Source organism: Hippopotamus amphibius, chromosome 12 (genome assembly GCF_030028045.1).
Source record: "Hippopotamus amphibius kiboko isolate mHipAmp2 chromosome 12, mHipAmp2.hap2, whole genome shotgun sequence".
Classification (NCBI taxonomy): domain Eukaryota; kingdom Metazoa; phylum Chordata; class Mammalia; order Artiodactyla; family Hippopotamidae; genus Hippopotamus; species Hippopotamus amphibius.
This window is the reverse complement of record NC_080197.1, coordinates 60337513-60360293: the sequence shown is the minus strand read 5'-3', so window position 1 is coordinate 60360293 and position 22781 is coordinate 60337513. Positions and strand designations below refer to the sequence as shown.

Here is a 22781-nt window from a genome sequence, read left to right as displayed (position 1 = left end):
CCAATTTAAACCTGGGCAAGAGATATGAATAGACACTTCACCAAGAAGGTAAGAACACAATAAATAAGCACATGAAAATACTCTCAACATCATTAGTCATTTGATAAATATAAATTAAAACCACTGTGAGATATAACTGCACATTTATTAAAATGACTAATAATAAAAAGACTAACCACACCAAGTTGTGGTGAGGATATGGAGGAACTGGGGTCCTCATACACTGCTGTTGGGTAAACAATGGCAGTGTCTTAAAAAGTTAAACACACATCTCCCCTATGATCCAGTCATTCTATCAATACTTCTAGGCGTTAACTCCAGATACATTAAAAAATATGGCCATATAAAATGTAGACATGAATACTAATAGCAGCTTTATTGGTAACGGTCAAACTGGAAATCACCCAGACATCTATCAACAGGTGAATAGATAAACCAATTATGTATATATGTACAGCAAATACTACTCAGCAATAATAAGGAATGAACTGTGATACACATAACATGGATAAATCTAAATAGTTATGGCAAGTGAAAGAAACCAGATCAAAGAAAAAAATGTAGATAATGGATGATCCCATTTGTATAAAATTCTAGATAATGCAAACTAATCTATAGTGACAGAAAGAAGATAAGGACATGAGACAACTTTCAGAGGTGATGGATATATTCACTATCTTAGGTAACTGTTTTGGGGGTTATACATATGTCAATATTTATCAAATTGTACACTTCAAATATGTGCAAATATATGTCAACTATACCTCAATAAAGTTAGAAACTATCATTATTATACTATATGTATATTATTTGTTTTTGTTTCTTCTACGTGAAGAGCGTGTACTTCATGCAATCATGGATTTTCGTCTATTTATTCCACTGCTGTATCCCCAGTGCCTAAAGAAATGCCTAGCTGACAGTAGGTGCTAAATAAATATTTCTGTGATAAGCTGTCTAGAAAGACTCTCAGGCTCTGACTCATTCAAATGCAGAGGTAGTGGGTTCACTCACAATAAAATAGACTATAGAAGTAAGAAAAGATTTTGGTTGGAGTGGGGAAAATAATAACAGAAATGTAAAATTGAGATATCTGTGATACCTTCAAGTGCAGATGTTTAGTAAGCAGATGTAACAGATGAGTCTATGAGCTAAAGATAAAAATTTAGTGACCACCACATTAGGTGGTAGTCAAAGCCACTGATGTCAATAAAATTACTCCAAGAAAGTTGACAAAGTAAGAGGGAAAAGGTCAAACAGAACCTACAAGGAAGTCATCATTTAAGGGGTGGGCAGGGGAAGAAGATGTTATTAAGGATGCTAAGATAAGACAGATAGAAAGATGAAGGAAAGGCCGGCTTAACGTTGTCTCAAAAGCCAAAAGAGATGAAAATTTAAAGAAAGAGAAATACTCAACATCTCACATGAAGCACAGACAGTAAAATAAAATCAGGGCTGAATCACACATCCTGGGCATAGGAACTGAGAGGATCTGGGGTCGGACCATTTGTAAAACAATATATTAGAGAGAGCTGAAGAGGGTCTGTACAAGAATGGTGTCAGTGGAATAGCAAGGGAAATCACTGCACAACATCACAGAGAAAAATATCATATAACTTATTAACACGTTAGATGCAAAGGAGATCGAGAACTAAAAGGAGAGTCCATGTTCAAAGTCACGGCAGATTGGAAAAATAGGGATATTAATAGCAATGAGAAAATTGGGAATGAAACCTAATTGGAGGAGGAGAGAGGAACATTCTAATTTAGGAAGTACTTTTATCCTTCTGTCGTTTCCTATTCCAAGTTTTAGAGATATCTGCGAAGGTGTACATAATGAATCCATAATTCATGAAAAGGAAATCCTACACAGGCATGGGAATTTTTATTAAAATTAGATATACTGACTTAGTGAGACAATGTATCATCTGTCATTTATTTGGGTGTAAATCACAGCCATAATTTCAACTGCATAATTGTAACTGAAGAAACGTTCTCTCTGACATATTTGCTAAAATTTCAGCTACTTGGGCGATGATGATGGTGGTGGTGATGGTGGTGATGGTGACGGTGATATGTATATGTGTTTTAAATCAACTTTGATGTGACAGCAGTGTCCTGAGGGCATCATATTAGTTGCTTGCTGTTTGAAAGGCAGCCCCTTCTTCCTGAACTACTCAAACAGCAAAATGAACACAATACTCCCCAGCTACTGCTATGCCCTCAAGCTTGGGGTGGAAGTGGAACTTCTCACTGAAGTTCTTTTTAATTAGGACAGCAGAGAACCAATTTCTATCTTTCTTTTTTTAAAAAGTATGATTTCATAGAATTTGAGGAAAGAGGTAAAAAATAAGCTATTTTTCAAGACCACAGAAAATAATACATATTCATTCTATCATAATATCATTTGATATATATTCCCCTATACTTTATATTCTTAAACATAAATAGCTTTGAAGAAGATAAGAAGTGTATCATCTCATTGAATTCATTAAGAAATACTCAAACATTTAAAGCCCTCAGTTTCCCTCTATCACTGAAAGGTTTTCAACTGATTTGTTTTCCAACATGCAAGAATTTTCTATTCTGTAGAAACCTTATTTCAAATCTTTGTGAATTTGTTTAAGCTTCCATTAATATACTATGTACATAAAAAAATGTAAGTTGTCATATGTCTGGGTAAAACTAGTTTTTTTAGTTCAAAGATATTTTTGGTCATTAGTTAAAAGTATATTACAGCATTTCATATGTCATTGATTAAAGAGGTCTTGTGTCTATTTCTTACCAATCCAGCATGGCATATTCTATGAGTTTTTATCTGGTGGATTTTAACTATCTTGAGCAAAAGTACTTTGCTAGCTCTCATAAAAGGATGCACCCCAGAAAGCAAGCTCTGAGTTGTGCATCTTAGCCAGTCGTGCTTTCCTCCAGACCTGCGTATCCTATCTGTGCCCTGGATGCCTCGTCTGTGAAACTGAGATATTTATAGCTTGTATCAAACTTACAGGTTTGAAATAAAAAAATAACAGAATACCACCTTTAAAGGGTCTCAATAAAGGTCATAAATGGGTATAAGTTATGTTAACATGCTTTTCTACTAAGAGGGATACCTCCAACCTACCATTGTTGTTACTGTTGTTGTTTTTTGTTTAAATCATCTTAAATTTGGTAAAGGTTTTTTCTGTTTGTCAACATACTGGCATGAATATCATAAAACAGAAAAGCACTGCATTATTTGATAAGACTTGGTTACAAAATTGAGCAAAGACAGGAAAATGAAGGTGCTCGGTGCAGCTCAGCCCTAGCATAGAGGAAGAAAGCTGTAATCATATCTAATTAGTGTTAAAATAATGTTTCCCTTTGAAATGTTTAATTAGCTCTGTTTTATTACATAAACATTCTTGATGTAGCACACACTGTAGAGCTCGAAGACTCTGATGAGTTAAATGCTGCAAAGTACTCTTGCGTCCTGTGTGGGGCAGAACCTGACAAGGAGTTGCTAGCAGATGTCTGGACCATTGGTGGAGCTGAGATGCTTGCTCCAAACAGCAGGCTGTCATTTCAACCATTGTTGCTTGGACCGAACCTCCCAGTGTGCTTTCAATTTAACAGCATCACAAGCAGACAAAGAAATTTCTTACAATTTGCCCTTCAGTTCAGAGACGAATTCTATTTAAACTTGTCTAACCTCTCATAACGTATTAGTTATTGTTGCCAGCCTGTGTGTGTCCCCTGGCAATGAGCTACTCGTTCTGGGAGGAGGGGGGGTGCCCTTCAGTCTGATAAAGCGAGACCAGATTTACTGGCAAATTTACAGGATGCTTGTCTCAAGATTGCAGCAAATTTAATTAACCTTATTACAAATATGGTTTTCTTGATGATTACATCACAATTTTGTCTTGCTTTTGCCTACTGCTGTTTCAAAGTAACACGTGCTTTCTAAAATAGTTTTCTAGAAAAGCTCAGACCTCTGGAATAAGTAAATTTATCTTGGCTGTGGCCTCTCCTATCTATGGTCTTGTTCTCACGCACGCAGAAGTTAACATCTTCCCTGAAACCTAGTGACTTTACCTTTGTTCTTGCACACCTTGCCAAAATCATGACAAGGAGTAACTTTACAATAAAACTAAAGTGATTCTAAGACGTTAAACATACACAAAAGTTCTGGTGTGGAAATCAGTGCAAAAGTAATTACTGACCTGAATCCTTACCAAAGAGATTATCCTGGTCTGTGAAAAGTACGAGAGATTTGATTACTTTCAGAGCAGAAGCCAACCCTTTAACAAATAAAATGTTCTCATCTAAAAGTGCGTCCACACATGTATACCTCCATGTGGATTTATCTGCAAAGTACTTCTGCCTCCCTAGTTACTGAGATCCTCAGTCTCTAGAAGTAAATCGGGAGATTGGGGAGGAACATCCAGCCTACCAGACTAACCCACGCCCAGAACACCCCACCTCCAATTTAGCGTGCTTTCCTTTATGTAAGTCGCTCACAAGAATCCTCGTCCTCTAGAACATTCCCCAGGCAAACCAGGAGAACAGCAGGAACTTCCACCCTACCCAGGAGTACCTCTCAAGGTTCCTTCCGCTCTCAAAATATAGTGTTCTTTTGCTACTAGAAGATCTCAGCCTGTGGAAACATCTGTAAAGTGTAAGCCCTATACAGCCATTCAGATCTAGGTTGCTTGATTCTGTCTAGGGCCTATTCTGACATATAAAGTTTTCTTCCAAATAGATGGCTTCAGTTGGCAGGAGAAGGAAATATGAGAGGACTGCAGAGGCTCCCTAAATAACAAAGGACTTTAAAGTGTTAATGCACCTTCTGCAGAACTATCTGGAGAGGTCTAATCGCTAAAAGTCTGGCTGATTACCCTTTTGAAAGGGTAAAAGAGGAAAATTTGTAAACAAGTTAGATGCCCAACTCTTAGGGAATTGTTAGTCTAATAACCCATTCAATGAAACACTTGGGAGGCATTAAAAGTGATTTGCAGCGTTTACAACAACAGAAAGATGTGTTTGCTTTAAAGTTAAGTGAAAAGAACTAGGACACAAAACTGTACATATAAAAAAATCAAATATTAGGCAGAAAAAAATATTTAAAGTGGTTATCTTATGTTGGTGGGATAAAATGCATTTATGTTTCTCTTTCTTCTGCCCTGATTTTTCATAGTATAATAATCTATAATAACATAGTAATTATAATTAGTATATTATTATAATGAATAACAATAATGTGCTGCTTTATATTGAAAATTAATATAAACTTTATTTTGAAAATAGGAAAAATTTAAAAACTTATCAGGGGTTAGTTGTAGAAAAAAATCATGCCTTATAATCAGGAATAAATTTATACTTTGAGAGTATTTTTTCTTATTTTTATTTGACCCTCGAGTCTCTGCAAAAAACGTGAAATTGAATAAAAATGAATGTATCCTCCTTGAGAACAGGTATTATGCTCTAGGTGCTGCTCAAAGGGCTCTCCTCATATTGAAGTTTCTCTATAAATATCTGAAGCCTTAACATAATGAGCAACCCTGATAAATATTATTTCCACAGTTTTCTTACAAATAAATTACATGTAGTCAAACCTAGATAAGATAAAAGAATTTAGTTAGTCATACTCTACTAGTGCTGTTGGAAATAGAAAAAATATATTCATGATTTCTAAGATAGATGATTTTTGTCTTCACTCATCATTTGTTTGTTAAATTGAGTATTTTGAAAGAGCTACCAAACCTCCTTAGTAGCAAATTCTTTACTTTTTGACATTGCTTCCTCATTTCTACTACCATGACATGAAGGTATTTTAAAACAAACCAAAAAAAGTTGCAGCTATTGAAAAACTTGGGTTCAGAGATGCGGAAAGCAAGTCTAGCAACCTAGGGCTACCTTCTGCCTATGAGGTGGCCTCCACCCTGAGAAACCTCTTCCCTCGTATAGTGTCAAATTCTCTTCACCCAACTGTCTAAATTACCATGGCTAAGATGTTCACTTCGGTTAATACACAGCTGTGAAAAACAAAAGATAATGTGAATGAATTCAAACCAGTCTCTTCTCAATGTTTAGCTGAACTGAGCTAAGAACACGAGACTTTCATTCAGGTGTGGAAAGAAAAGGTGGAAGCAGCTGGATGGCAGCGATAGGGTACCAGGTACTTGAAAGCTCTAAAGAGCAACAGCAGGAGGTAAGAGTAGATGTAGAAACGGGGGCGGGGGTAAACACAACAAAACGGAGTTTATATTTTAAAATTCTATTTATGGACACTATCGTGTTCCCTCAGACGAGACGCCTTCTTTCTTGGTTCTGAGGACCCAACTCCCAGCTTCTGTGGGCTTCCTTTCTCCTGTTTCGCCCCTGCAACTTTTCTTCTGAGGAGTCCCCGTAGTCCCCCTTGCAGTGCAAGAGCAGGGAGCTGAAAGCGCCTGCCCATGTGGGTCTTATCCCATCGGTTTATAATCCGTGACTGCCTGGTGGGGCAGTTGACATTCTGCTCCTTTGCCTTGAGAGAGTCAAAGCTTTAAGGTGCAATTCCTATTCCAAGTGCCCCACAAGACTCAGGACTTGTGCACTTCTCTTGAAATCATACCCTCTTTGAAATCACACTTCTCCTGAAATCAAGCCTTCCCTGTCCTGCCTCCTCCGCTCTCTTACTGGTTTCTCCCGGGAGCACTTCCTTAATAAATCACATGCACACGAATCCTTGTCTCAGGGTCTCAGAAAGCAGGACACATCACCATTTTTTCTTCCTCCTCCTCTTCATCTTCTGCCTTTTCTACCCTCCTGTGTTCATTCCTCCCTGACACCAGTTTCTAGAACTCATCATCATTCCAACATTTATCTGTTGTATATATTAAACTACCTGTGCCCAGTATAATTCTAGCAGAACTTAGCACATAACAAAATTCTATGCATTTAAGTCATGTATTCATATATTTCACCGCAAGAACAATTTTTAAATTTATTTTTCTTAGATACAACAATTAATGAGTTCAATGACGGATTCTTAAAAGAACAGCATCGGTTGTCCATAACAAGAGAAATATAGCATTCTGAAGTTATTACCATATTCTGTTTATGGACTTAATCTACCCACGACTAGTTCATTAAGAAGGTTAAATCTGTGGGAAAATGTGTTTTTGTAATAGTGTTCGAGCACACTGAATGAGAGATATGTGTGGTAAGAAAACAGTACCCCAGTTCTGTGCAGTGTTCCAAGTTAGAATACATGTTCTAGCTTATGTTTGTCTATGATGATTGCAATCTATTTCTGTTTAACAATCTATAATTCTCTGATTAGTCTAAAGACATTTTACTTTCCTTCTCATTTCCAATTTTTCATCTCCAGTGTTCTCTTTTAATTTTCATTGTAGTGGAGTTTCATTTCAGCTTCATGAGCTATTTGATCCCCGTTTTTGTTTTAGCATTTCTATGGTATTTTGGCATTCTTATACATACTTAAGCATTTTTTAACTTCTTAAAATGTATAAATATTTGATTAAGTAAATATAAAGTCAAAATAAAAGTCTTCATTGAACTAAAGTAATGCTTGTAATTGCATACAATTATCATAACACATTTAAATACTGTAGTAAGTTCAAAATAGGTGAAATATATTTAACATTACACTCTGTAGAAATTAAAAGCTTAATTAGAACAATAATTGAACAAATGCAGGGAAACAAATGCAACTCATAATTACAAGTTTCTTCTCACTTTTCAATGTCAACAGGTATAACTTAGTAGACATATTTTTTCATTTAATTTCATTTAATCTTTGGTGAACCATTTGTTCACTGGTTGATTAATTTAACAAGTCTAGGGCAATAAAACTAAATGTTTTAACTAGCTATCTAGGTGGAATTTGGTTGGGCATATGGTAGATCCAGTTCTTAACAATAATCCTGTGAGCTATGTACTCTGAACTTCAATAACTGATTTGCAAATGAACTCTTGTTAGATGATGTGTCCTGATAGAAATCTAGCAAACGTTGCTTTCATTTTATGCAGGCGAAAAAAATTAGTCAGCTAAGTCATTCCCCTTGAACCCATCAGTCACATTAAGTGAAGTACCAATATCTATTGCATTAAAACATATGTAACTCAAGAGCAAATAGAGGAATTATATTGCAATTGCATGGGTTCTAGTATTCATCAAGTAGGTTTCATCTCCTGTTCTTTTATGCCTATTGTCTGTGTTCTATATGATAATCCTGAATGTTCCAAAATAAGATGGTACACATAATTTGTTTTTGTACTTACTGATTCAGGATGCCTTACTTATTTTACTTTCGTTCCTCTCAAAAGGAAAGTTTTTAAGACTCAGGTTAAAGGTGAACTAGTTATTAAAATAAAGGCAGTTTTACCAAGGTCAGTTTTTTCAAACAAAAAAAATTCAACATACTTAGACAATCAAAACCTTTCAAATGATTTTATGATAATAATTAGCATGTAGGTCACAGTAACACTTCCATAAAAGAAGACAAAGTAGTAGAAAAGGCAACATATCATGTCATTGCTTTACACCACAATAGCTAATAGAATAAAAATGCTTATTTAATTCAATAAAAATCCTTGATCCTCCTGGAATCAACAAACCATTAGTAAGTACTACATTCTAAAATTTCAGAATTTCATTCTATACAGGGAAATATTTTATAGACTAAATCAAACTGAATTATCATTGTCCAAGATGCCAGAGGAATAACTCACACTTACCCAAAATGAATATGCATTTGGAAAACATATTGATTCTACAGAAAATCATTGATACATATTTGCAACTTCCTTAGTGGGGCAAATCACATTATCTTAAGGTCATTAAATGTAGCTTTGAGGTGCAGATAACAATTTAATGAGACTGCTTTTTAAACATACTTTGAAATGAATTTTGCCCCTTCAAAGTAGTCTCCTTGGAAACCACAAACTTATTCCAGTCATTCCATTGCTCTGTTTTTGGAATTGTCATTCAGAAACTGCAACATATTCTTTGAGATACATCTCGAGAAGCAAAACTCCTCTGATGGCATATGTGGTTTTAGAGACGCAAAAGTCATCTCAAGCCCATTTTTCTGTCTACTGAATTGGGTGAGAACACTTGGTAATACATTTTGTTAAAGTTTTCTGATGTTCCTATAAAATAATGAGGCATTGTGGCTGTTTTACTAGATAACTTCAAAATTATTATGAAATTAAATATAAAATATTTTCAAAATTACTTTAAACAGTAGCAATCATAGACCAAAGTAATAATCTTGAAAAGTGACATTCATTTGAAGGGATATAATGCACTGTGGTATGAAATCATTCTTGGGTATATCATATATATAAAGATTTGCTAAAACCATTGTTCATATTTATTATATCTGATTCCCTGACTTCTGGACAAGACTTTATTTCATTCACTCATCCATCCATCCATCCATCCATCCATCCATCCCACCCTCCATCCCTCCATCCATTCATCCTTTTAACCATTCATTCATTTATCAATCATTTAGTGAACTATTACAACGTACCAGACTAAATCTAAAAGTACAAGATGACTAAGACATAGTCCTTGCTTCTTTTTTATGTTCTTGGATTTTCCCCACAAACATTACAAATCAATTATCTTTTCCTAAATAGAAAACTGCTTAAAATAATTTGAATCTTAAGGAAAACATTTATTTTGTTACAAAGTCTATTCTAAGAGAAAATACTCAATGAATTTACTGACTTTGAGATTCTTGTGTTTTCCCTGTTACTGCCAACAACTAGAGTAACCTGTCACTTGGTTTTGAAACTCAATACATTTCCCCCAATGAACTCAATATCCATCATTTAGGCATAAAATGACTTAATTGCCCAGCATCTCATTAACAGCTGTTAACCATATTCTCATTCTCTAATCCTAATTTTAGAAGATAGCATATGATAATAAAACAAATTCATATTATCAATTATTTTAAGGAACAGATTCCGGGGAATATTCTGGGATCAGCATCATTCAAACTAACACTCTACTCATTCAACACTCATATCCAAGTAGTTGACAAGGTGAATAATTATGCAGAAACACGATGCCAACAGACTGCAAAGATCTGCAATCCTTATGGATGTAACATTATTCAGGATATTGTACTTAGAAAATTATATTCACTCCAATGTTTTCAACAACAGGTCATTATAAATAAAATGTTTTTATACTATTTTTAGAATTTTTTATTTTATAATAAAATATTTTAAACCAGGATATGCCTTTAGGCAAAGATTCTTATCCCTATAATCAACTTTTTTCCAATAATCAAAGTTTTAATGTAAATAACCATTACATCTAGAAAAGTACAAGCAAAATCTACTGATTATTGCCATACACATTGTTCCTTCACTCAAGAGATAAAAATTAAACACCTTAGCATTTAGCTTTACATGCCACTATTTTTTCTAATATGAAGGTGGTGAAATCATAATAAATGTCAAAGGTAATTCTGTCTAGAAAAAGGTTGGTAAATTTTAGTGATGTAGAGTGAGTATATAAGAAATGACTTGAATGTAGTGAGATGTTAAATTTTATAACCTTCTTGAAGTTTTCAGGATATTTTTAGAGCAAGGAAGAGTATCACCATAAGTCATCATATCTCTTGAACTCTGATCATAATGCATGTGATAAAAGGAGAAGAATGGCAGGTGACCAGGAAGACAGGGGAGGGTAGATGAACCTTATAAGCTGTCGCCTGTATGGCATTTGCATTGCATCCTATAAGCAATGTTGAACCATTTAATGTTTATAATCAATGAAATGATCAAATTTCTCTTATTAGAAAGATCACTCCATTGGCAGTGTGGAAGACTGATGCAAGAGAGGAGACTAGAAGAAGGAAGATTAGCTAAAACTACAAGGTGAAAGGATGAAAAGAGTGTGAAATAAAATCATGGTTACATTGAAAGAGAGGAAGGAAGGGATGGGCATGAGAGATACTTCTTACTAATGTACAAGGTTCAATTTCACTGAAGTGTTTCCTTCTCTATATTTTTCTGGCCCAAAGTGAATTGACTAAACAGCATATCAGTGAGAAGAGTAGCTTAATTTAAAAAATTCTAGACGGTGAAGATATGATGTGTTTGAAAGGGAAGTTGTAAAACTTACTTTTCTGGAGATGACTCACACACACAGCCCCAGACACAAACACTCATAAACATACACCTGTGGAGCTTTAAAGTTAACAAGGCATTTTCATATGTGTTTCTTAATGATCTCAGAAACCTTGTTGAAACAGGTATCATCAGCCCCACTCTGTGGTTGAGTAAACTGAAATACAGAGATGATCTGTTTCTATGGGGTCATCCAGTTGTGATACGGTGGGCTCAACTCCACACCTTCCCAAGATATCCTCCAAAGGACCTTTTCTAGAAAGTCTTGAATCTTCCATTTATTAACTCTTGCTAATATGTACTCTTGACCAAGCAAGTTACTTCTTGCTGAGCCTCAGCTGTTATGACAAGAAAATAAAATAAAGCAATATTCTTAAAGTGCCTTTGGCATTGCCCAGCACTCTTCTAAATCCCACCCTCTAACAAATATTTGAAGATAAATACTATTTCAAGCAGCAATGTCACATGGGCCATGTTTCACAGCTCAGGTTTGAAGTATACAGAGGTAAACTCTAAATATACCCATAGATTTGTTTCCTGAAGCAGAGAGTATAAATATTACAGCATCAGTGTCAGGGTCTGTGTGTTTACTATGAATGAGCATTAGCTAAGGAGAACAAATACGAATAGCAGAAGAAAAGCCAATTAAGTGTAAGAGCATAAAATGTAAGGAGATGAGGGCTTCCCTGATGGCGCACTGGTTAAGTATCCGCCTGCCAATTCAGGGGACATGGGTTAGAGCCCTGGTCGGGGAAGATCCCACATGCTGAGGAGCAAGTAAGCCCATGCGCCACAACTACTGAGCCCACATGCCACAACTTCTGAAGCCCACATGCCTAGAGCCCGTGCTCCACAACAAGAGAAGCCACTGCAATGAGAAACCCATGAACCTCAACAAAGAGTAGCCCCTGCTCACCACAACTAGGGAAAGCCCATGCACAGCAACAAAGACCCAACGGAGCCAAAAATAATAAATAAATAAATAAATAAATAAATAAATAAACATAAAAAAAAAGGAGATGAGAGTTTCAAGTAATTGCTATACCCAACAGAATCAAATGTTGCAAAGAGGAAAAAGAGAGTGATTACTAATAACATTTCATCGAATTTGACAATTTAAAAAGTTACTGCTCACAGTTATAAAAATTATCATTCAGAAAATTCCCCAAAATTAAAAAAAAAATTAAAACACAGTTATTAGGATCCACGGAAAAGGAAAAGTCACACTTTGCTCTTTGGACTGTCACTTGGAGCAGCAAAGTATTAAGCAACAAGACCCCCAAATGTGTATCACTCTTTCCCAATCATTATAAATTCAAAAACTTTTCCTATTTACAAAAATCAGAATTCCACAAACAATCTAAGGATGCAAAAATATGCTTTTGAAGAAAACTTTATGGTTCACATGAAAACTTCATGAAAATCATTGGTCAGGAAACTGCTGGGCAATGTGAAAACACTTTATACCTTCAATAATACTGGCGGTAAGCAGAAAGAAAAAAAGTAGAGGAAACAGAAAAATTCTGAACATAGGGTTGATCACTGCAATTTTTTGACGGTAATTAAGTTAATAAAAATCCTACTGGAGGTTCAAGAGCTTTTTACACATGTTCTCCAGGATGCTTTTATCAAAAGAAGTGCAACAGACCAGACCCTCTTTAGCAAATGGACCAGGTACTTCATAATCTCTAGCTAGCCCAATAATATACAAAGGTTGAGGATGCTTCTAGTTTAACTAGCTAGTGCCTATGATTTAAATACACTTATCTAGATTTAGCCAAAATCATCTTCATAAATGAACAAACACAATGGCTCCTAAATAAGTTTGACATAATGAGAAGACAGAGTTCAACTGTTCAGGACTTTTTGCCCATAATTTTTCACACCAGACTCTCCCTTATGGATACATTAATGTAAATGGCGTATATCAGACATTACCACAAAGTGGAGTTTTAAAACAGTAAACAGAAATAGGAATGAAGAAAATATTGAGAAACTACATATCACCATACTCTGCATTTCTGAACAGGGAAAAACTATTAGCTTGGAATTCCAACAGGGCAGAGGCAGGGAGAAATTTTTCCTTTATCTTCTTGGAAAACAAACTCTCTGGCTAACTAGGTTTATGTAAAGAACATATCTTGTTTTGGAAAGGAATCTTTTGCTTATTTCCTTTTTCTCTCAAGGTATGAGTTACCTATTTTGTCCTGTCGAATCTTTAACAGCAAAGGCACTTGAAGACACATTTTCAACAGGTCTCTTTCAGCTTAGAAGAGATAAGAAGTCACCGCCTGGTGGGTCATCCACTTCCGACAGAGAGGAGTGACCCAGATGATGGGCACTGATGCCCTCAGCCTTCTTCAGTAGGATTTGTCTGGCCTTTTTTTGTTTGTTTCCAATGTAGGTAAATGAGCTCTGCAAATACTAACCGGTGTCAGGCATGCTGTGAGCCTCTTTCTAACGAGGCCCTAAGGATGTGAGCTGGAGGAGCTATTTCAGTTAGTCTAAAGGCAATACCTAACAGTCAGACTTTTAATTTCACTTAAGTGCAAACCAGAGAAGGGTAGCCTTGGAAAGCTTTTTAAATATGAAGAAATACGCTCAATTCATAGCAAAATCTAGTTAATGACACAATAGAGCTTTCAGAAATGACCTAAAGCAAATGATAAAGCAAATGATTAAGAACATTCCAAACTAGCCCCGTGGCATTAAGAAGGTCTGTTATTTTGAAGTGCCCCCTTTGCAGACACATCTGCATTTATCTTAATAAACAGTAGGCTTTCTGATCCAGGTTCTGGGAGATAGCCATATGTTCTTGGTGCCAGAGCTATTTGCAGATATCACATCAGAGAAGAGAAGATCAAACCTAGGCAATGCTGTTTTTGTCTATTCTTCACACTCTCGCATCTGGGCCTTCTCCTAAATTAATTTCCTTTTCCTGTATTTATTCTGTGCCTTGTAGATTCATGCCATTATCTGGTTTGGGTTATAAGCACCTAGCATACAAGGATTCTATTAATCTAAACAACTCTAGAGAGTGTGAATACAGCATGGGGCTTCAAGATATTTTTTGGATAATGATGATGAATCCCTCTAAAAAGTTAGTGACAGTCAATGAAAAGGTGGAAATAACTATCTTTTCTTTACTTTTTCAGCAAAATGCTTTCTTCCGCAAAATTATATGTATGGATATCTTTCGTCTATCCATCAATCACTTCTCTCTCTCTCTCTCTCTCCCCCTCCTCTCCCTGTATCCCCAGGCAGAGAAAAGCTACAGGAAGCCCTGGATCTGCAACTTATAAAATGACAAAAATGGCAGACATGATTCAAATCATTCATCAAGATAAAATTACTTCAATAGAGGAGAAATACCATAGTAGAAATTAAACTGTATGGTATATGTTATAGGTTATTTGAGTGGTTTATTACAAAAATAAACATGTATCTTTGCCCGTGAGGCAACTAATCCCATCTACATATGGTCTCAGAGAAGCATCTCTATGAGGAAATATTCCATAAGTTTGTACCTTTCACTCTGTTTTCTCCAGTGAGTCCCGGGCACACAATAATACCATATTCCACGATACAGAATGCACTAGCTGTTATGAGATACAAGTAATATCCATCAGTAGCAATTGTGATGATGCTTTCTTGTTCAAGAATACACACTTCAGAGTGTATAAACTTAAAATTTTCTTCCTTAAATTACTGTCAAATTTAAACATTACAATAATATATGCTTTCCTTCTTAATTAAAAAAGCTCCAATACACATACATATTTTTACCTAACTTCTCACTCCTACAGATATAATATTCACTTCTGAAACCAAAATGATCATTTAACTTATTTATCAAAAAGAAAAACAGCAATGCTTTCTATTAAACTACATGCCCTATGAAACTCTGTTAAAGAGTAGATTGTAAACTAGATTCACATGTCCCGGTTGCTAATTATTCTGGGTGTCCATGAATGGAAACAAGTAGTTAGTTAATTCACACTAAATCACTATTAATGTGCTGACTAGCAAGCCACTACTTCTTCTGTGTGTCTGTAAGTATTTACAACAAGAAAGTGAAAACTAGGGAAATAGATGGGAGAATACTTAAAGGTTACTTTTCACCTGCTACCTGAACGCTTCTAACCTCAAAATGTTACTGCTTTGTCCCTCTACTTTTCTGTTTTAAATTAGTAGAAATTGTTAGTAAAAGATAGTTAATAGGCCATTTTGTTCAACTTCCTTCAAAAAAAGAATTATCTTCTATGACATAATTTTAGTGTTAACAATGAAAGGCACTGATGGCAAATTGTTCTAATTATTTTACAAGAAGCTAAATTTGAAAGTCATATTTTTAAAAATCCAGAGCATAACAAAGCAACACAAAATTAAGCCTTTTTTAAATAGACCATCTTTTAGTAGAGAGGAAACTGAATATAATTTCAGATAGCTTGCAAATATCTTTTCTTTTTGTCGTGTATTTACAAAGAGCATCCAAACATGATGACTTTCACACCTTCCAAGTGCTATTTCAAAGACCTTTTGAGTACCCTCAGCTAACATTTGCATTATTTCCGTGATGTAAAATTATATGTACCATAAAATGTTATAGTATCACATGTTTCCATGACTTAACAATCTTTCTCAACATAGCAAACATTTGTTAAGTGCCAAGTATGTATTAAATGTGGAATCGTGGGCTATGGAGCTTACAAAATGAAAACATACAGTTCCTGCCCTCACGAAGCTTATTAAAAAACAGAAAAGATAACTTATTTGCATTTATAAATCCCACATATATCTCATAAATCATAAAAATCCTTTTTTTTTAAAATCACATTCCATACCATAGACTACTCTAGATTATTTATATCTACTCGTCCAGTGGGTTATCACATTACTTTCAGAAATTCAGTGTACCCATTTTAATTGCTTATGTTCTAATGGATCAAAATAGCTGTAAGTAGAGTGTGCGTGCCACTTCTTTCGCATAGTTTTTGATTATTCAAAACTATGCAAATACAAGATGGGACGTTCCTGGTGGTCCGGTGGTAAAGAACCTGCCCTACAATTCAGGGGACTCGGGTTCTATCCCTGGTCAGGGAACTAAGATTTCACGTGCCGTGGGGCAACTAAGCCAGTGCACCACAACTACTGAGCTCGTGTGCCTCAACTAGAAAGCCCGTGTGCCGCAAACTACAGAGCCCACGTGCCACAACTGCAGAGCCCACGCACCCTGGAGCCCGCATGCCACAACTAAAGACAAGCCCATGTGCCACAACAAAGAGCCTGCACGCTGCAACTAAGACCTGACGCAGCCAAAAAATTAAAAATAAATAAATAAATAAATAAAAACTTAAAAAACCAAATACAGGATAATTGTATTTCTTAAGGTAATAAAGGAAATGATGGAGTACACTGTGGAACCAGGGCATTCCAGGCAGACAGAAACACACGGGAAAAGATGTGAGGTTATTGTGAGGGAAGTCTTGGAGAGCCAAGGGTAGAGAAGAAGAGGAGAAAAAGAGAAAGAATGGGTAGTTAGAGGGAATAGTTAAAGGGTGTAAATAAGGGTCTAACCACGGAAAACTCTGAAGCTATGCTGAGTTTAAACTTAATCTAAAAATTAAGGAAAGCCATCAAATGATTTTACAGAAAGCAGAGACACTACCCGTGATGTGACGAACATGTAGAGGATGTTTTCAGAGAACAGCAGGATTAGAGGCACAGAGACTTGTAAGGAGATATTACAATAACGCAAGAAAAAATTATTAAATGAACAGGGGCAGTGGGAGCAGACATCAAGAGGAGGGGCTGGGCTGACTAGAAATTTAGGAGAAAGAACTGAAATATGATATTCTTTGTGGGGGAAGGGTGGTGAGCTAGGAATGACAAGCAGGTTTTGGCTTGAGTGTCAGTTGTAAGATATGGAATATTCAAGAAAGGGAGTAACTTTTTTATTTGTTTCTTTGTGGAAGAGGAAAAAAGTAGTGTACAATAATAAATCACTTGGGACATGTCACTTGAGTTGTCTGTGAGATATTAAAGTGAAGATGACCAGGGGGCCAATGGATATACAGCCTTATCGTTCAAGACAGAAGTGTGAAGTGGAAATAGAAATGTGTGTGTCATTAGCATACAAGTTGATAAACGAAATCTTGAATGTGAATGAGATTCTCCGCAAGTACAGAACAACGCAAGAAACAGTAAAGGAGGAGCATTAATACAATTGCAGCTCTCCTAACTTGTCAAGCCTTACACGAACGATTAGATTACTTAAATTGTGATGAGTAATTAATGCGCTACACTCCTGTCACTATATTAACTCTTCACTACTATTTGCCAATGATTTAAAAATATCAATCATATGTCTGCTCCTTTTAATTCTGTTCTACTAATTTTCACTTAAAATGATGCTTTGAAGACTTATCCATAGTTACACACAGTCCCTTCATTTTAACCAACATGTACTGTCTGCCTGAACTTTGTTTACTCATTCCTCCTTTTGTAACATTAGATGATTTCTACTTTCTTACTCCTAAAAACAATGTTATAGTGAATGCCCTTTAACTCAGACAAAGTGCTTTATGAGGAGATATTTACTTGGAACTGGAATGGCTGGGTTCTTAGGTGTGCCCATCCTTTTGATGTCAGGATATGGGAAATGAGGTAGAGGGTTAACAAGTGAGTACAAAGAATGAAAATATACTACTGAAGAAAATAATATATATATATATATATATATGCTTAAGCTGTAAAATATTATTCAGTTGCTAGCTATTAATAACATGTTGTTCTTTCTTTCTAAGCTACCTTTGTTTTATACAGTTCTTCTCCGTGGACTATAAGGATCAAAAAAATAACTACTCCTTCCCTAATGATGTTTTGTCTTCTACCTTTGGAAGATAACAAAAGTTGTATTACAGAAGGGGGTAAAAAAAAGGAAACCATGGTGACATAAACTTGGGATCTGATCCATAACGTGTTTCCTGCAGTATTGTAATGCATATTAAATATTTAAAAAGCTGTAAGGATTGTTGTTTAAGTGTGTTTATCCCAGTGTTTGGCAAATTTAATTTACTTAGGAACGTCTTCCAAACACACCCATTCACCATTTATAGAACCACTGGCCTGTGGAACAGGTCGGAGGAGATAAGCTTAACTCAGTGCCCACCGCTGGGCTGATAAAACCTTCAGAAGCAGCACTGTGATTCCTGTGGGCCCCTCCGACTTGCCCTGGGGATATGACGTGGACTTTTTCCTCTTGCTATTTCCCTGACCCTGTACCACACTCTGGCACTTCTAGTTAAGGATATATTCCAAAGGAAAACAGTAAATCCTAGGTGCATCCTTAGAAGGTACACATTTTCTCTGTTTTATTAAAAATAGCGACTTGTTTTTCCCTAAATAATACTTTGTTTCTGACTGGCTCAAGCTACTGAGATCTTTATTTAAGAAACCTAGTGCTTACTATGTGTTTGGCAGTATTTTCGAGGTCCTTTACAAATATAAAAATTCACTTAAGCCCCCCTGAAAGACACTATGGGGGGGCCTGAATCCTCCTGCCAATGCAGGAGACACGGGTTCAATCCCCAGTCCGGGAAGATCCCGCATGCCGCAGAGCAACTAAGCCCGTGCGCCACAACTACTGAGCCCGCATGCCACAACTACTAAAGCCCACGTGCCTAGAGCCCGTGCTCCACAACAAGAGAAGCCACTGCAATGAGAAATCTGCGCACCGCAGTGAAGGGTAGCCCCCACTCTCTGCAATTAGAGAAAGCCAGTGCACAGCAACGAAGACCCAATGCATCCAAAAATAAAAAATAAATACAATAAATAAAATTTTTTAAAAAGAAAAGAAAAACAAAGGGAAATTTAAAAAAGTAAAGACTCTATGGGGAAAGCACTCTATCCCTCAGTCTGCAGAAGGGCAAACTGAGGCTCAGAGAGATGAAGGCAAGCGGTGGAGCCAGGCAGGCAGTCCCTGTCTCCCCTCCATGTCCTTACCTGCCACCTGCTTCTCAGGCAAAGCACCTGACTGCCATCTCTCTGGAAAAAAGGATACTGTTCGTACTGGCATCATCTTATTTCTGTTTTCTGGCATTGTTATGTATTATTTAAAATATACATATTATTCATATATAAATATATATTTCTTAAAATATATATTCCAATGTGCATATATGCTTGCATATTTTATATATTTTATACATATGTTATAGATATATTTGCACATTATTTATATATCTTATTATACATTATAGATATATTTTATACCTAAATCTATGTCGATATAGATATATATATATAAAGTGTCATAGTTACCCTGACAAGAATAATTGAGTCTGGACTTTTAGAATTAAACTGACCCTCCATGGTGAGACCTGAGATTGATTCAGAATTCTACTAACCTAATCACTGCTACACTTTATCTTCGAATGTAGAAATTAAAAACAAAGCTAGGTTTTATTATGCTTTTCTCCTGCAAAATGTGTGTTGTTGCCATTTACAAACCATTTGGTACTATTCTTATCGCTGAGGTTTATTTGCTTTTTTTAATACACTGCATTGTCTTACTTTTAAAAAAAATTCAATAAAAATAATTGCAAGGAAGTGGGGAAAAAGATCAATGACCTGTAATTTATATTTCAATAGAGATACTAAAATAAGCTGCTTTTATTTTTGATTTATTTTAGAGGATGGTTTTTAAAGCCTTCTTTTGACAGCTACTACAACCCTATACTAAAGCAGGAGCTGCTTGGAAAAAAATCTCACTCTCCCAAAATATCAATAAAATGAGCAAGAAAAATTAGCTTCACAGCAGGCCACTTTAACAAGCACAGAAGCAAATCGGACAAGGCAGATAATATGATGCCTTTTGGAATATAATAGAGAATAGAATTAGCAAGTATAAAAGAAGTCCCATCATTGTGTAAATCAAACTCCCAGGGTGGGAAGAAAATCTTACATATCTACGAAAAGACGGGCAGACAAGCATGTGCCTATAGGTACCAGGGACTGATTCTTGTGTATGTATTTATGTATATGGATGCAAATGTGTCCATATATATTATTCTATGCACACCTAGTATGCTATTACTGTTGCGAATAACAGCAAATAAACATTATTACTACAACCTGAACTTCCATGAAAAAAAAGAGTATGTGCAGCATTTGAATGTAATGTAATGTTTACCATGTAGACAAATCAACTTCTGTCCAAACATGAAACTGAACTTTGGAGGAGAATGAAGTGATTCTTGTAATGGACAGTAACAACCACATAAAAATTAAGGATCCTTTGGATGCTTCCAGATTAAAAGTCCTCCTCAACTAAATAAAAGTAATTTTTATTTATTTATTTATTTATGCCACCCTGCTCGGCTTGTAGGATCTTAGTTCCCTGACCAGGGATTGAACTCGGGCCCCAGCAATGAAAACATCGAGAGTCCTAACCACTGGACTGCCAGAGATTTCCCTAAAAGTCATTTTTATTATGATATGAGGTTCCCAATGTTTGCTACAGTCTTGCTTAAAAAAATAAGTTAGTGACTTATAAAATGTATTATTTACAAACGTATACACCTAAAAGAGACATCTTATAGAAAACTTGATGAGATTTTTTTGTCTCCAAAAAAAATTCACTTCAAATACTTATGGTCAGAAATTATCAACTCTAAGGCAGATCCTAAAACTCTGGGTTATTTTATATGCTTAAAAATTTAAGCTTTGATAGTCAATTCTACTCGAAATCAGTTCCCCAGAAATAGTTTTTAATAAGTGATATTTTTAAATAAACACATTACACACCATAGTGTTACTTGTGCATTGCCTTCATAGTGTTTCCATCTTGCTACGTAATGCATTTGATGCTGATATAAACAGAGCACTTATCTGTTCATTCGACATTTATTTTACACCTAGTATATGTCTTCAACTAGGCTAAAGATAGATAAGCAATGACAAATACTAAAAGTAGAGGACTCTGGAGTCAGAAAGACCTACAGTAGAGTGTCAGATGTGATACTGCATAACCGTAGCCTTGGGCAAATGATTCCCTTCAAGGACTTTGGGGATCTTATAGCCCTTTCTCTACATAACTGTCACTATAGGTATAGAATAAGCCACAGATGTCAGTGACCTAAGCCACTCTCACTGCACAGTCCCACGGCTGCTCAAATTCATACATATCCAGCTGGGTCTCGAGGGCATAGAGACCATCTCCCAGGAACCACAAAGGGGATCCTGGGAGAAAACGAGAACAGAGGCCCATAAACTAAGTCTAAGGACGATGAGTTACTTTCAGAGGAGAGTGGCACTTTTAAGTACAGCGGGTTATATGGCTTAAGATTGTTTTCTGACCCCACAGTTTCTTTCAGGAGTTCGAGTCAGAGTCCTGGGGAAAGAAAAAGAGAAACATGAGATAAAAGGGCTGTTTCCCAAAATTCATGGGGAACACTACAAGCACAAGGCAGCTCTCCTTTGCAGGCCACGAAACAGCAGGTAGCGCCAGCACAAGGATAGGGAACTTGTGTCCTATCGCGAGGAGCTCACAGGGTGGAAGGTGACATGTCTGGTGTGGTCAGAGCAAGAGAGGAGAAACGGGGCAAACACTGCTCGTGGCCAGGGGCTGTATTTGGGAGTGTGTGTGAGACACATTCTCAGACTGGAGGAAGCCGGAAGAAAAGGTGGGATTCACTCTGCTTTTCCAGGTAAAGAAAAAAATTTTTTTTAACCTTCAGACATACAACGCAACAGGAGATGTAAACATAAAACTTGCTCTTGGGACCTCTGTCATGTGTAGTTTTTCTCAGCCCACAGCAAACCCCATTTCCCCACACATGTACACATGTATTAAATATAACCAATAAAACTTGAAAATCAATGAAGATTTATACTACTTTAGAAAAAAAGATTTATACTACTTAGCTTGTGTTTAAACAAAATATCTCCATACGACTTCGTTTGCGTTTAAACAAAATATCTCTGAGTTTTTTCATACATAAATTATCAAGTGCATTATGAATACATATGGCACAAAATACTCCCCCCCAATTATCAAAAATAATGGAATTTGGCTTTCAATCGTGAAGTTAATCTATTAGCCAAAGTGACGCTCTGCACTCAGAGGACTCAGCATATTGGGATGAAACTAATGAGACGCCTTTGCCAAGTCACGGCACCTCCACTACTTCATCTACAACCTCGCATGCATTCATGTAGAACTGGGGGATCATCGCCCCTCCCCCTGAACCCCTGTAACAAAGAAATGTGGCTTGGCAAATAGCTATCCTACTGAAGCATCATTTTCAGCTCGGTTTGGTGCAGTGGGGTTCCAGACAGTGATTCTTGCTAAGTCTCATTACTAAATTAGAGTGCCTTAGAAACAGGACAACACTGAAACGTGATAGCTTATTCTCCGTATATATTACCTACACGCCTTTTCCTCTGCCGCCCAAAACATATGTTGGGGCAATTCCCAGCCCTAGTTTTAGTTTTTTTTTTTTTTTTTTTTTTAGTTAGTCATCCAATAGTTTCTAAAGATTTGATTGGTATTTGCTCAGCATATTATGAGGCAATGCAGAAAAACAAGTAAGGCCCAAAATTTGCCATCAAATAGCATCTCTGGGGACACAACCATATAGTGCAAGAAC

The 22781-nt window shown here is 36.2% G+C and overlaps 1 protein-coding gene across 24 annotated transcripts in view; it reads right to left on the bottom strand.

The window, feature by feature from the left end:
• SOX5 (SRY-box transcription factor 5) overlaps positions 1-22781 on the bottom strand; it is a 952888-nt gene that overhangs the window by 566567 nt on the left and 363540 nt on the right. Inside the window, exon 1 of one of the 24 annotated variants that reach the window (XM_057701105.1) lies at positions 14658-14682. The exons of the other annotated variants lie outside the window; for them this stretch is intronic. The gene's annotated coding sequence lies outside the window, so the exon portion shown is untranslated. Of the gene's footprint in view, positions 1-14657; positions 14683-22781 lie in introns of those variants that run through there. 24 annotated transcript variants of the gene reach the window in all.